Source organism: Camellia sinensis, unplaced genomic scaffold (assembly GCF_055761805.1).
Source record: "Camellia sinensis isolate YWXY unplaced genomic scaffold, ASM5576180v1 Unanchor6, whole genome shotgun sequence".
Lineage (NCBI taxonomy): Eukaryota > Viridiplantae > Streptophyta > Magnoliopsida > Ericales > Theaceae > Camellia > Camellia sinensis.
In genome coordinates, this window is record NW_028129474.1 from 13,201,803 (window position 1) to 13,212,500 (window position 10,698).

Here is a 10,698-nt window from a genome sequence, read left to right on the forward strand (position 1 = left end):
CTAACCCCTCCATTTTTGGGACCTCAAAACCACATTTTTAGGCTCTGAAAACCTCTGAAAATCAGTGGTAAAAAGTTGAAAAAAAGTTGATGAAGAGATGGGAAACACAAGGGAAAAGGCTTAGGAGACAAGGTACAAAGAAGGATGCTTAACCCCTCTACCTTTAATAGCCTTAAACCACAAGCTTTAACCCATAAAAATAGTTAAAAAATAGCCCAAAAATAGTAAGAAATGATAGGAAACAAGTAGTGCAAAGGAGCTAGTAGTTATACCCCTTGAAGAGGAGTAACACTTTTGTTAACAAACCCACAAGTTCTCACTCTCAAGGGATGAGATTTGAGCTCAAGAACCTCAGCAAGAAGAGCGAAATTTTTTGTTTAGGAAGTGTAGAGAGAGAGTCCATAGGTTACATGATAGAGAGAGAGTGTCTTACAAGTTTTGGAGCTTTTGGAATTTTTTTCTAACCTAATTTCAAGAGGGGTGGTCATCTATATGGAGAAATATATGAGACTATCTCAGAAATATCCATACAGACACAACTGGCGCAGCGCATGCACCGTGGAGATAGCGGGCACAGCTAGCAAAAAGATATGGTTTTTTGACACAAGTGGCTGGTAGGCCACTAAAGGGGACGACCGTACACTAAAAGGGGACGACCGTACACTCATTTTTGGCCTATGAGGACACTTGGCTGTAAAAATATGCCTCTCGAGACACCTGGCCGACTGGCCAAGGAAGTGCACGGCCATCCACAAAAAGTGGCCGGCCGGTCACAAAAATCTACTGTTAATACCCAATTTCAAATGGGCATATCTCCCTGATCTGGACTCGATTTCAGGTGATTCGCGAATCTAAATTGAAGCCTCAGAAGTCAAATTTCCAATGGTGGTGACCTCACATCTAAATTCTAAGTGTGCAGAGAGATATGCCTACTTTAGTGAAGGCTGCTCATTTCTATCTTAATGATTTGATGCCCAACCTTTCCCCCAACTAGTTTTTTTCCCTCCCTTCCTATTTCCTCCAACTCCAAACCTATAAATAAGAAGTTTTTAAATATTTTTCAAAGAGTTCACCTCTCTTTCATTTATTTCCACTTTGTCCTTACTCGGTTTACCGAAAAGTACAATATGTTAAACGAAACGCGAGCCTCGAAACATCGTAGAAACATTTAAAAAAATAATTTGGAAAAGTGGGTTTTAAGGTCTAAAATAGTTTTGGTCAAAATGGGGTGTAAGGTTGGAATTAGAAACTCAAAAAAAATAATCGAAGCCTTTTGTTGATGAACTTGAGTGGTTATACATCGTAACTTTTCATCATTGAGTGATCAACATGAGGTGCCCAAGTGTAGACGTCCCCGAACGTCCCGGGAGGGAATCCCGTTTTGTTCATTTGGGCTCACTACAGTTCGGACTCAAATTGTCACGGTTCTTAATCTGATCTCACAATGTGCGATGTGAGATTGATAAATCACCAAAGAGTCCAAATCCAGCAAATCGTTTTGAAAACTAGATTTTTAGAAAGAAGTGCCAAACATGGACTGCTTTTCCAGATACAGAGTCGCCACCTAAATGTTTTATTTTTGGGAAATTTAGGAAACCCTGACTCGTTGCCTAAGGCGACATGTCCGTCATCACCAAAGTTGCCTCGGCTCGGGAACTTGGGTACGATTGGGGAAGGTCAGCTATGAGCACCCCCGCTCGCCCGATCAAAGATCGGCCACTACTAAACATGATATCTCGTTTTTGAAAACACATGCGTTCATATTCCGATTAATTAGCTAGAATTACTATGTGATGCGCGCAGCAAAACAAGTATAGACTAGATCGCCTAATTTGGAACAAAGCATCGCATATCTGTTTGTTTGGAAAATGATTTGAAGTTTGCTACTCGTAAGTAGGCTAAAACACGGATTTCAATGAATTATCCCAATTCAAGCAATCCAACCTTCACCCATAGGCATTTAGGCAGTTATATCATCTAAGCAATTAGCCTCATGGAAAGCATGCTGTCATGTTAACATTCACACTCATGCGAGATGCTAAAGCATAAATACTTACAGTGTACTCCGAGCCAAAACAAGAAACTAGTTAGTAATCATGCATGATCCTAGTTCATGTTAAGATGGCTAATGTAACGCATGCAAAATGCAACTAAGATAAGCTCGGCTATCCTAAGAATGGCATATGAGGTGCGGCAATCCAATACATGTATTCAACTTGGAATTGAAATACAATGCAGTTAGCATGATGCGCCGAGCCCGGTGCATACAATACAGATGAATGATGCAAACATGCTATCATAAGTATGCTAATTGAAACGTGCCCTAAAACTAACCATTGAAAGCAGATAAGTAAAAGGGAGAAAGAAGTGGGGGTTAGAAGACATGCACACACTCACGCACACTTATTACAACATTGCCCTCTCTTGGAGGGTCCGAATAAATAATACAAATTAATTAACTAACAAGCTAATTAAATATTACAGACCAATTAAACACATTAATTAAATTACTAAAAGCAGTAAAACGGCCTCGGGAAGAGGGATGAATGCATGCACGCTCGGCCCCGCTCGGAAATCCACCGCCATGTCACATGTTGCCTCTGTTTACACTGCTCTACACCTCTGTGGTCTGCACAAGTCTCAAGGTTACTTCTGGACTACTCCCTGAGCACTGTGGGAGGTCACCGACCAAGGGGAAACACCACCGGCCATGGAGAACTGGTCATCGACCAAAAATTATACCACCGGCTGGGTTTTGATAGTCGGCCGGCACTGAAGATTGCCAGCCGGCCATTTCTTCCTGCAGAAGACTGGTTTGCTGCAACAGAGGACAGACAAGACATGGCAATGCATTTTCAAAGCAATTTATGCATCACCACCCTCCTCAGCATGTTTGAGACTTAGAGGAGCATGGTTCTCGACCCTCGGGCCATCAATCACGCATTTCAATGCATGATGGCCCAAGCAGTCAAGTGTGCAACTTCAATATCAAATGAAATGTACACAAACACACAATGATCCTAACCTCTATCATAATTGATCAAGAGGAAAGGGATGCAAACATGCACAATGCTATGCAACCTAGACATGCAAGAAAACTAATGCAACATGAACATGTGAACAAGCATGCAAACATGCAAGCATGTAACAACATATTAAATTCATGACAAAATGCAAGCTAACAAGCATGCAAGATGCAATTTAAACATACAACAATATGCAATGGGCCAAGTATGCAACAACATACAAGGCAAGCATGCAACAACATGCAAAGGATGGTCTTAAACAAATATGGGCAGCTCTCAAATAGGCCCAAATCAGCGGCCAAAATGCTATAAAATGAAGGACAAAAGTACATGCAAACAAGCATGCTAAATGGTCCGACACTTAAGCATCGAATGGCAACTTTTAAGCACACTTAAAAGGAGGCAAACATGGACAAATGGCAAACATTTTAATGCTCTGAAAACATGCAAAGGATGATGCCAAATCAACCTAATAATGCAAACAAGTCATGCACAAAAAGCTTGAAACTAGCCCAAAGGCTCAAACCATGATCATGTGACACATGAAGCAAATGACCAAAGTGGACCAAAACAGTTCCAAATTATGCCAAAGTAAGCCTAAAACATGCAATGGCCAAAGTTAAAACAAGCTAAAACAAAAAGGGCAAGGCATGCGGCATACAAGGCCACCAAAGAGGTGTTACACTACGCCTATGACAACCAAACATGGCATGATTTAGGCGACCAAAATCAGAGATATGACATACTAAAATGAGCCCAAAAACCGACTTAGATGGCATCCCAAATGCCTAGACATGATGGCATACACAATGACACATCCATGAGGTATACAACCCTAACTCTTTAAAGCATTAAAGGAGTTATAAATGCAAGCATACGAGCATGAAACAAGGACTGAAATATCATAACTAATGGTGCCAAACCACTGAAATGATGCAAATAGAGCATGGTAGAGGAGCCAACACTCAAAGCATATGAGCTAGGTTGCATGGTAGCTATACAAAGCAAGTCATGGATGACCCAAACAACCAAAATCAAACCTTTAGCATGGCAAGAGAAGGCCAAAAGCTTCATGGAGTTAGGCCAAAACAAGTAAGCATAGTGGTCTAAATGCTAGGTGCATGTTCAGGTAAAATCGAGGGATTACAAGACAAGTATACATAGCATGTATGACACGTATAAACCAACTTTGGACAGAGGTAAACAATGGAAAAATAACACCAAATATCAACTAAGACATGGCCAACATGAACTTAAACAAGGTGCTCACACATAAGGCAAATATGACAAGTATTGAAGACAACAAGGAGAGGGGATGACCCTCTCCTTCTTAGGACCTCAAAACACCATCCCCACCACTGAAATCCCTCAGTGGTGAGAAGGCCAATACAAGGTGGTCCCGGAGCTCACAAAAAATGCACAAAAATGAGGCCAAACAAGGCCTAAGAGGGGGTAAACAACCCCAAACACAAAAGTGATCTTAAAAAAACTTCAAAAGAATGCCAAAAAAGAACTTTTATCAGTTATAAGTTAAGCTAAAAACAGCATGCAAGATAGGCTAAAAGTGTGTGCAAAAATGGGGAATAAAGAGGGTAGTTCTCACCCTTGATGCACAGCTGCAAAACCAGCAGGTTCTTGGACCAAGAACCAACTCTTTAACCTCTGAAAATGACCTCCAAGAACATTAGATGAATGGTGGAGGTGTGTGGCTATGAGGTGTGGTGTAATAGGCCAAGAACAAACACTTTCTAAGCCTAAATTATAGAGACAAAGAGAGATATATGCTTCTTGCCTTAAACAAATTTTTTGGAAACTGTCTAAAGGAGAGAGAGGCCCTCTCTTATAGAGAAACAAGAGGGTTCAAGCTTCTTGGAGAAGCTAAAGAGGTTCAAGCTTCTTGGAGAAGCTAAAAAGGTTCAAACGGTTCAAGCTTTCTCAAGAAGCTTAAAACAAGGGTTCAAAAGGTTCAAGCTTCCTCAAGAAGCTAAAACAAAGGGTGCAAATCCTCCATACATGTGTATGGAGGGCAGGGTCTGTGCCACCTGGCACTAAATATCTTCATAAAGCAGATGAACAGGGTTCGGCCAGCAGAAAAGGCCGATCGACCAACACAAAGGGCCGGCCAACTAAATACATTGCCGACCGGCCATCACTTTTGGCCGGTAGCAATAAAATAGGGCCGGCGGCTTCAGGCCATGGCCGGTGATGTGTGGGGATAGCCAACAAGCCATTTCCCACTCTTAGGTGCAAAGACCACAAGTCCTTGGTCCAACCAAGCACAAAACAAATAAGTTGAGAGACCTTGAGGCAAGGCGCACGACCGAGACCTCCGAGAACTCAAGACGAACACGAACATGGATGATCATCGAGTGTTCAAACGATGACGTCCAGGTCTTGAGGACGGTCAAAAATGGGGTGTCTACACCAAGTCTTAAGGGCTGTCAAAAATGGGTTGTCTACAGGTGGTAAATTCCATCCAAGGCTAAATACCGGCAAGAGATCGATAGCAAACAAGGACCGCGAGGGAAAGATGAAAAGGACTTTGAAAAGAGAGTCAAAGAGTGCTTGAAATTGTCGAGAGAGGAGCGGATGGGGGTTGGCGATGCTCCTCGGTCAGATGTGGAATGGCAATTAGTCGGTCTACCGATCAGCTCAGGCGTGGACCGGTGCGAATTGGGGCGGAGGCCAAAGCCCAGGCAGTTGAAAAGCCCGCAGAGATGCCTTTGCCTCAGTTGTGGCTTGTAACATGTGCCCTTGGGTGTGGTTCAACATTTGTGTGCTCCTGACACCGGCTTGCGAGCTCCCTATTTGGCCTGTCTTCAAACACAGACCAAGGAGTCTGACATGTGTGTGAGTCAATGGGTGAGTAAACTTGTAAGGCACAAGGAAGCTGATTAACGGGATCCCCTCGCGGGTTGCACCATCAACTGACCTTGATCTTCTGAGAAGGGTTCAAATGTGAGCATGCCTGTCGGGAGCCGAAAGATGGTGAACTATGCCTGAGTGGGGCGAAGCCAGAGGAAACTCTGGTGGCGGCCTGCAGTGATACTGACATGCAAATCATTCATCTGACTTGGGTAGAGCGGTGAGAGACTAATCGAACTGTCTAGTACCTGGTTCCCTCCGAAGTTTCCCTCATGATAGCTAGAGCCCATGAGTGAGTTTTATTAGGCAAATCCAATGATTAGAGGCATCGGGGGCACAACGCCCTCGACCAATTCTCAAACTTTAAATAGGTAGGACGGCGCGACTGCTCTGTTAAGCTGCGCCACAGAATTGAGAGCTCCAAGTGGGTCATTTTTGGTAAGTAGATGTAGGATGAACCGAAAGCCGGGTTATAGTGCCCAATTACGCCCTAACCTAGAACCCACAAAGTTTTTGGTCGATTAAGACAGCAGGACAATGGTCATGGAAGTTGAAATCAGCTAAGGAGTGTGTGATGACTCACCTGCTGAATCAACTCGCCCTGAAAATGGATGGCGCTTAAGTGCGTGACCTATACTCAGCCGTCGGAGCAAGTGCCAGGCCCCGATGAGTAGGAGGGCATAGCGGTCGGTGCAAAACCTTGGGTACAAGGCCAAACGGAGTAGCTGTTGGTGCGGATCTTGATGGTAGTAGCAAATATTCAAGTGAGAACTTTGAAGGCCGAAGAGGGGAAAGGTTCCATGTGAATGACACTTATACATGGGTTAGTCGATCCTAAGAGTTGGGGAAAGCCCGACAGTGAGCACATTTAGCACGAGCTTCGAAAAAGAATCAGGTTAAAATTCCTGAACCGGGATGTGGCGGCTGACGGCAACATTATGGAATTTGGAGACGTCGGTGAGGGCCTTGGAAAGAGTTATCTTTTTTGTTTAACAGCCTACCCGCCCTAGAAACGGCTCAGTTGGAGGTAGGGTCCCACGGTTGGAAGAGCACCGTACGTCGTGTGGTGTTCGGTGCGCCTCTAGTGGCCCTTGAAAATCCAGAGGACCGAGTGCCTCCCATGCTCGGTTGTACTCATAACCGCATCAGGTCTCCAAGGTGCACAGCCACTGGTCGATGGAACAATATAGGCAAGGAAAGTTGGTAAAAAGGATCCGTAATGTCGGGAAAAGGATTGACACTGAGGACTGGGAGTGGAGGTCCCAGTCCCAAATCCGTCGGCTGTCAGTGGACTGCTCGAGCTGCTCCCGCGGAAAGAGTGGATCACTGCGTGCCAGCCGGGGAACAGATTGGAAAAGGTTCCTCATGGGGCCTTCCCCGACCAGCGAACAGTCGACTTAGAACTAGTACAGACAAGGGAAATCAGACTGATTAATTAAAACAAAGCATTACGTTGTTCCCTGCGGATGCTCACGCAATGTGATTTCTTTCTAGTGGTCTGAATGTCAAAGTGAAGAAATTCAACCAAGCACAAGTAAACGGCGGGAGTAACTATGGCTCTCTTAAGGTAGCCAAATGCCTCGTCATCTAATTAGTGACACACATGAATGGATTAACGAGATTCCCACTATCCCTGTCTACTATCTAGCGAAACGATAGCCAAGGGAATGGGCTTGGTAGAATCAATGAGGAAAGAAGACCTTGTTGAGCTTGACTCTAGTTTGACTTTGTGAAATGACTTGAGAGGTGTAGGATAAGTGGGAGCTAGAAATGGAAAAAGTGAAATACCAGTACTTTTAACGTTATTTTACTTATTCCGTGAATCGGAGGTGAGGCACTACCCCTCTTTTTGGACCTAAGGCCTGCCTCGGTGGGCCGATTCGGGTGGAAGATATTGTCAAGTGGGGAGTTTGGCTGGGGCGGCACATCTGTAAAAAGATAATGCAAGTGTCCTAAGATGAGCTCAATGAGAACAAAAATCTCGTGTGGAATAGAAGGGTAATGCTCATTTGATTTTGATTTCTAGTACGAATACGAACTGTGAAAGCGTGGCCTACCAACCCTTTAGACCTTCAGAATTTGAAGCTAGAGGTATCAGAAAAGTTACCACAGGGATAACTGGCCTGAGGCACTGTAGACACCCCATTTTTGACCGTCCTCAAAGACTTGGACGTTATCGTCTGAACAGCCGATGATTGTTCTCGCTCGTGTTCGTTTTGAGTCCTTGAAGGTCTCGGCTGAGTGCCTTGCCTTGGAACCTCTAATCTTGTTTGTTTTGTGCTTGATTGTGGGCCAAGAGCTTGTTGCTTCACTTCTAGAGGAGAAGGTGACCTGTCTGCCATCCCCTTAGCCTGCCGGCCATGACTTGTGCTTGTCGGCCACCAATGGTGGCAAGTCGGCTATGTTGATGGCCGGTCGGCCACATAGGATGGCCGACGGCCATTTTTCTCCTTTTTCAGATATTTATTTGCCAGTTGTGCCAGTTGTTGTTCACTGAAGGGGATCTCCATACACGTGCATGGATGGATTAATACAAGCCTTTGGCTTGTATTTCTATATAATGGAGTGGCATGGCATGCGGGCCGAGGCCGTGGCATGGCACGCTGGGCAACGCTGTGGCATGGCATGCGGGCCGAGACCGTGGTATGGCACACTGTGGCATGGCATGCTGAGCAACGCCATGGCAAGGCGTGCAGGCCGAGGCCGTTGCATGGCATGCGGGCCGAGGCCGTTGCATGGCATTTCGGCCTTGGCATGCTGGGCAACGCTGTGGCATGGCATGCGGGCCGAGGCCGTGGCGTGGCATGTTGGCCAAGGCTATGGCATGGCACGCTGGGCAACGCTATGGCATGGCATGCTGGGCAACGCCACGGCAAGGCATGTGGGTGGGGGCCGTGGCATGGCATGCGGGCCGAGGCCGTGGCATGGCATGCTGGGCAACGCTGCGGCATGCTGGCCGAGGCCGTGGCATGGCATTCTGGCCTTGGCATGCAAGGTAATGCTATGCCACGGCATGCGGGCCGCGGCCGTGGCATGGCATGCGGGCCGCGGCCGTGGCATGGCATTCCAGCCTTGGCATGCAGGCCAACGCTGTGCCATGGCATGCAGGCCGAGGACGTGGCATGGCATGCGGGTCGAGGCCGTGGCATGGCACCCTGGGCAACGCTGTGGCATGGCATGCTGGGCAACGCCGTGGCAAGGCATGCGGGCCGAGGACGTGGCATGGCATTCCGGCCTTGGCATGCTGGGCAACGCTGTGGCATGGCATGCGAGCCGAGGCCGTGGCATGGCATGTTGGCCGAGGCCGTGGCATGGCACGCTGGGCAACGCCGTGGCATGGCACACTGGGCAATGCCGTGGCAAGGCATGCGGGCCGAGGTCGTGGCGAGGCCTGCGGGCCGGGGCCGGGGCCGAGGCCATGGCATGGCACGCTTGGCAACACTGTGCCATGTCATGCTGGGCAACGTCGTGGCAAGGCATGCGGGCCGAGTCCGTGGCATGGCATTCTGGCGTTGGCATGCTGGGCAACGCTGTGGCATGGCATGTGGCCCAAGGCCGTGGCATGGCATGTGGGCCAAGGCTATGGCATGGCATGCTGGGCAACGCCGTGGCAAGGCATGCGGGCCAAGGCTGTGGCATGGCATGCTTGTCGAGGCCGTGGCATGGCATGCGGGCCAAGGCCGTGGCATGGCATTCTGGCCTTGGCATGCAGGGCAACGCCGTGCCATGGCATGGGGGCCGAGGCCGTGCCATGGCATTCGGGCCAAGGCCGTGGCATGGCACGCTGGGCAACGCTGTGGCATGGCATGCGGGTCGAGGCCGTGGCGTGGCACGCAATGCAACGTTGTGGCATGGCATGCAGAGCAACGCCGTGGCAAGGCATGCGGGCCTAGGCCGTTGCATGGCATGCGGGCCGAGGCCATGGCATGGCATTCCGGCCTTGGCATGCTGGGCAACGCTGTGGCATGGCATGCGGGCCGAGGCCGTGGCATGGCATTCCGGCCTTGGCATGCTGGGCAACGCTGTGGCATGGCATGCGGGCTGAGGCCATGGCATGGCATGTTGGCCAAGGCTATGACATGGCACGCTGGGCAACGCTGTGGCATGGTATGCCGGGCAACGTCGTGGCAAGGCATGCGGGCGGGGGCCATGGCATGGCATGCGGGCTGAGGCAGTGGCATGGCTCGCTGGGCAACGCTGCGGTATGTTGGATGAGGCCGTGGCATGGTATTCCAGCCTTCGCATACAGGGCAACGCTGTGCCATGGCATGCGGGCCGAGGCCGTGGCGTGGCATGCAGGCCGCGGCCGTGGCATGGCAGGCGTGCTGAGGCCGTGGCATGGCATTCCGGCCTTGGCATGCAGGCCAACACTGTGGCATGGCATGCGGGCCGAGGCCGTGGCGTGGCACGCTGGGGAACGCTATGGCATGGCATTCTGGGCAACGCCGTGGCAAGGCATGCGGGCCAAGGTCGTGGCATGGCATGCGGGCCGAGGTCGTGGCATGGCATTCCGGCCTTGGCATGCTGGGCAACGCTATGGCATGGCTTGCTGGCCGAGGCCGTGGCATGGCATGTTTGCCAAGGCCAAGGCATGGCACACTGGGCAACGCCGTGGCATGGCATGCTGGACAACGCCGTGGCAAGGCATGCGGGCTGAGGTCGTGGCATGGCATGCGAGCCGGGGCTGGGGCCGAGGCCGTGGCATGGCACGCTTGGGAACGCTGTGGCATGTCATGCTGGGCAACGTCGTGGCAAGGCATGCGGGCCGAGGTCATGGCAAGGCATGTGGGCCAAGGCCGTGGCATGG

General features: G+C 49.2%; 1 pseudogene; it reads left to right on the plus strand.

Moving 5' to 3' along the window:
• Nucleotides 1-5,349: 5,349 nt before the first annotated feature.
• On the plus strand, nt 5,350-8,065 carry LOC145818459 (25S ribosomal RNA; annotated as a pseudogene).
• The last annotated feature ends 2,633 nt before the right edge of the window (nt 8,066-10,698 follow it).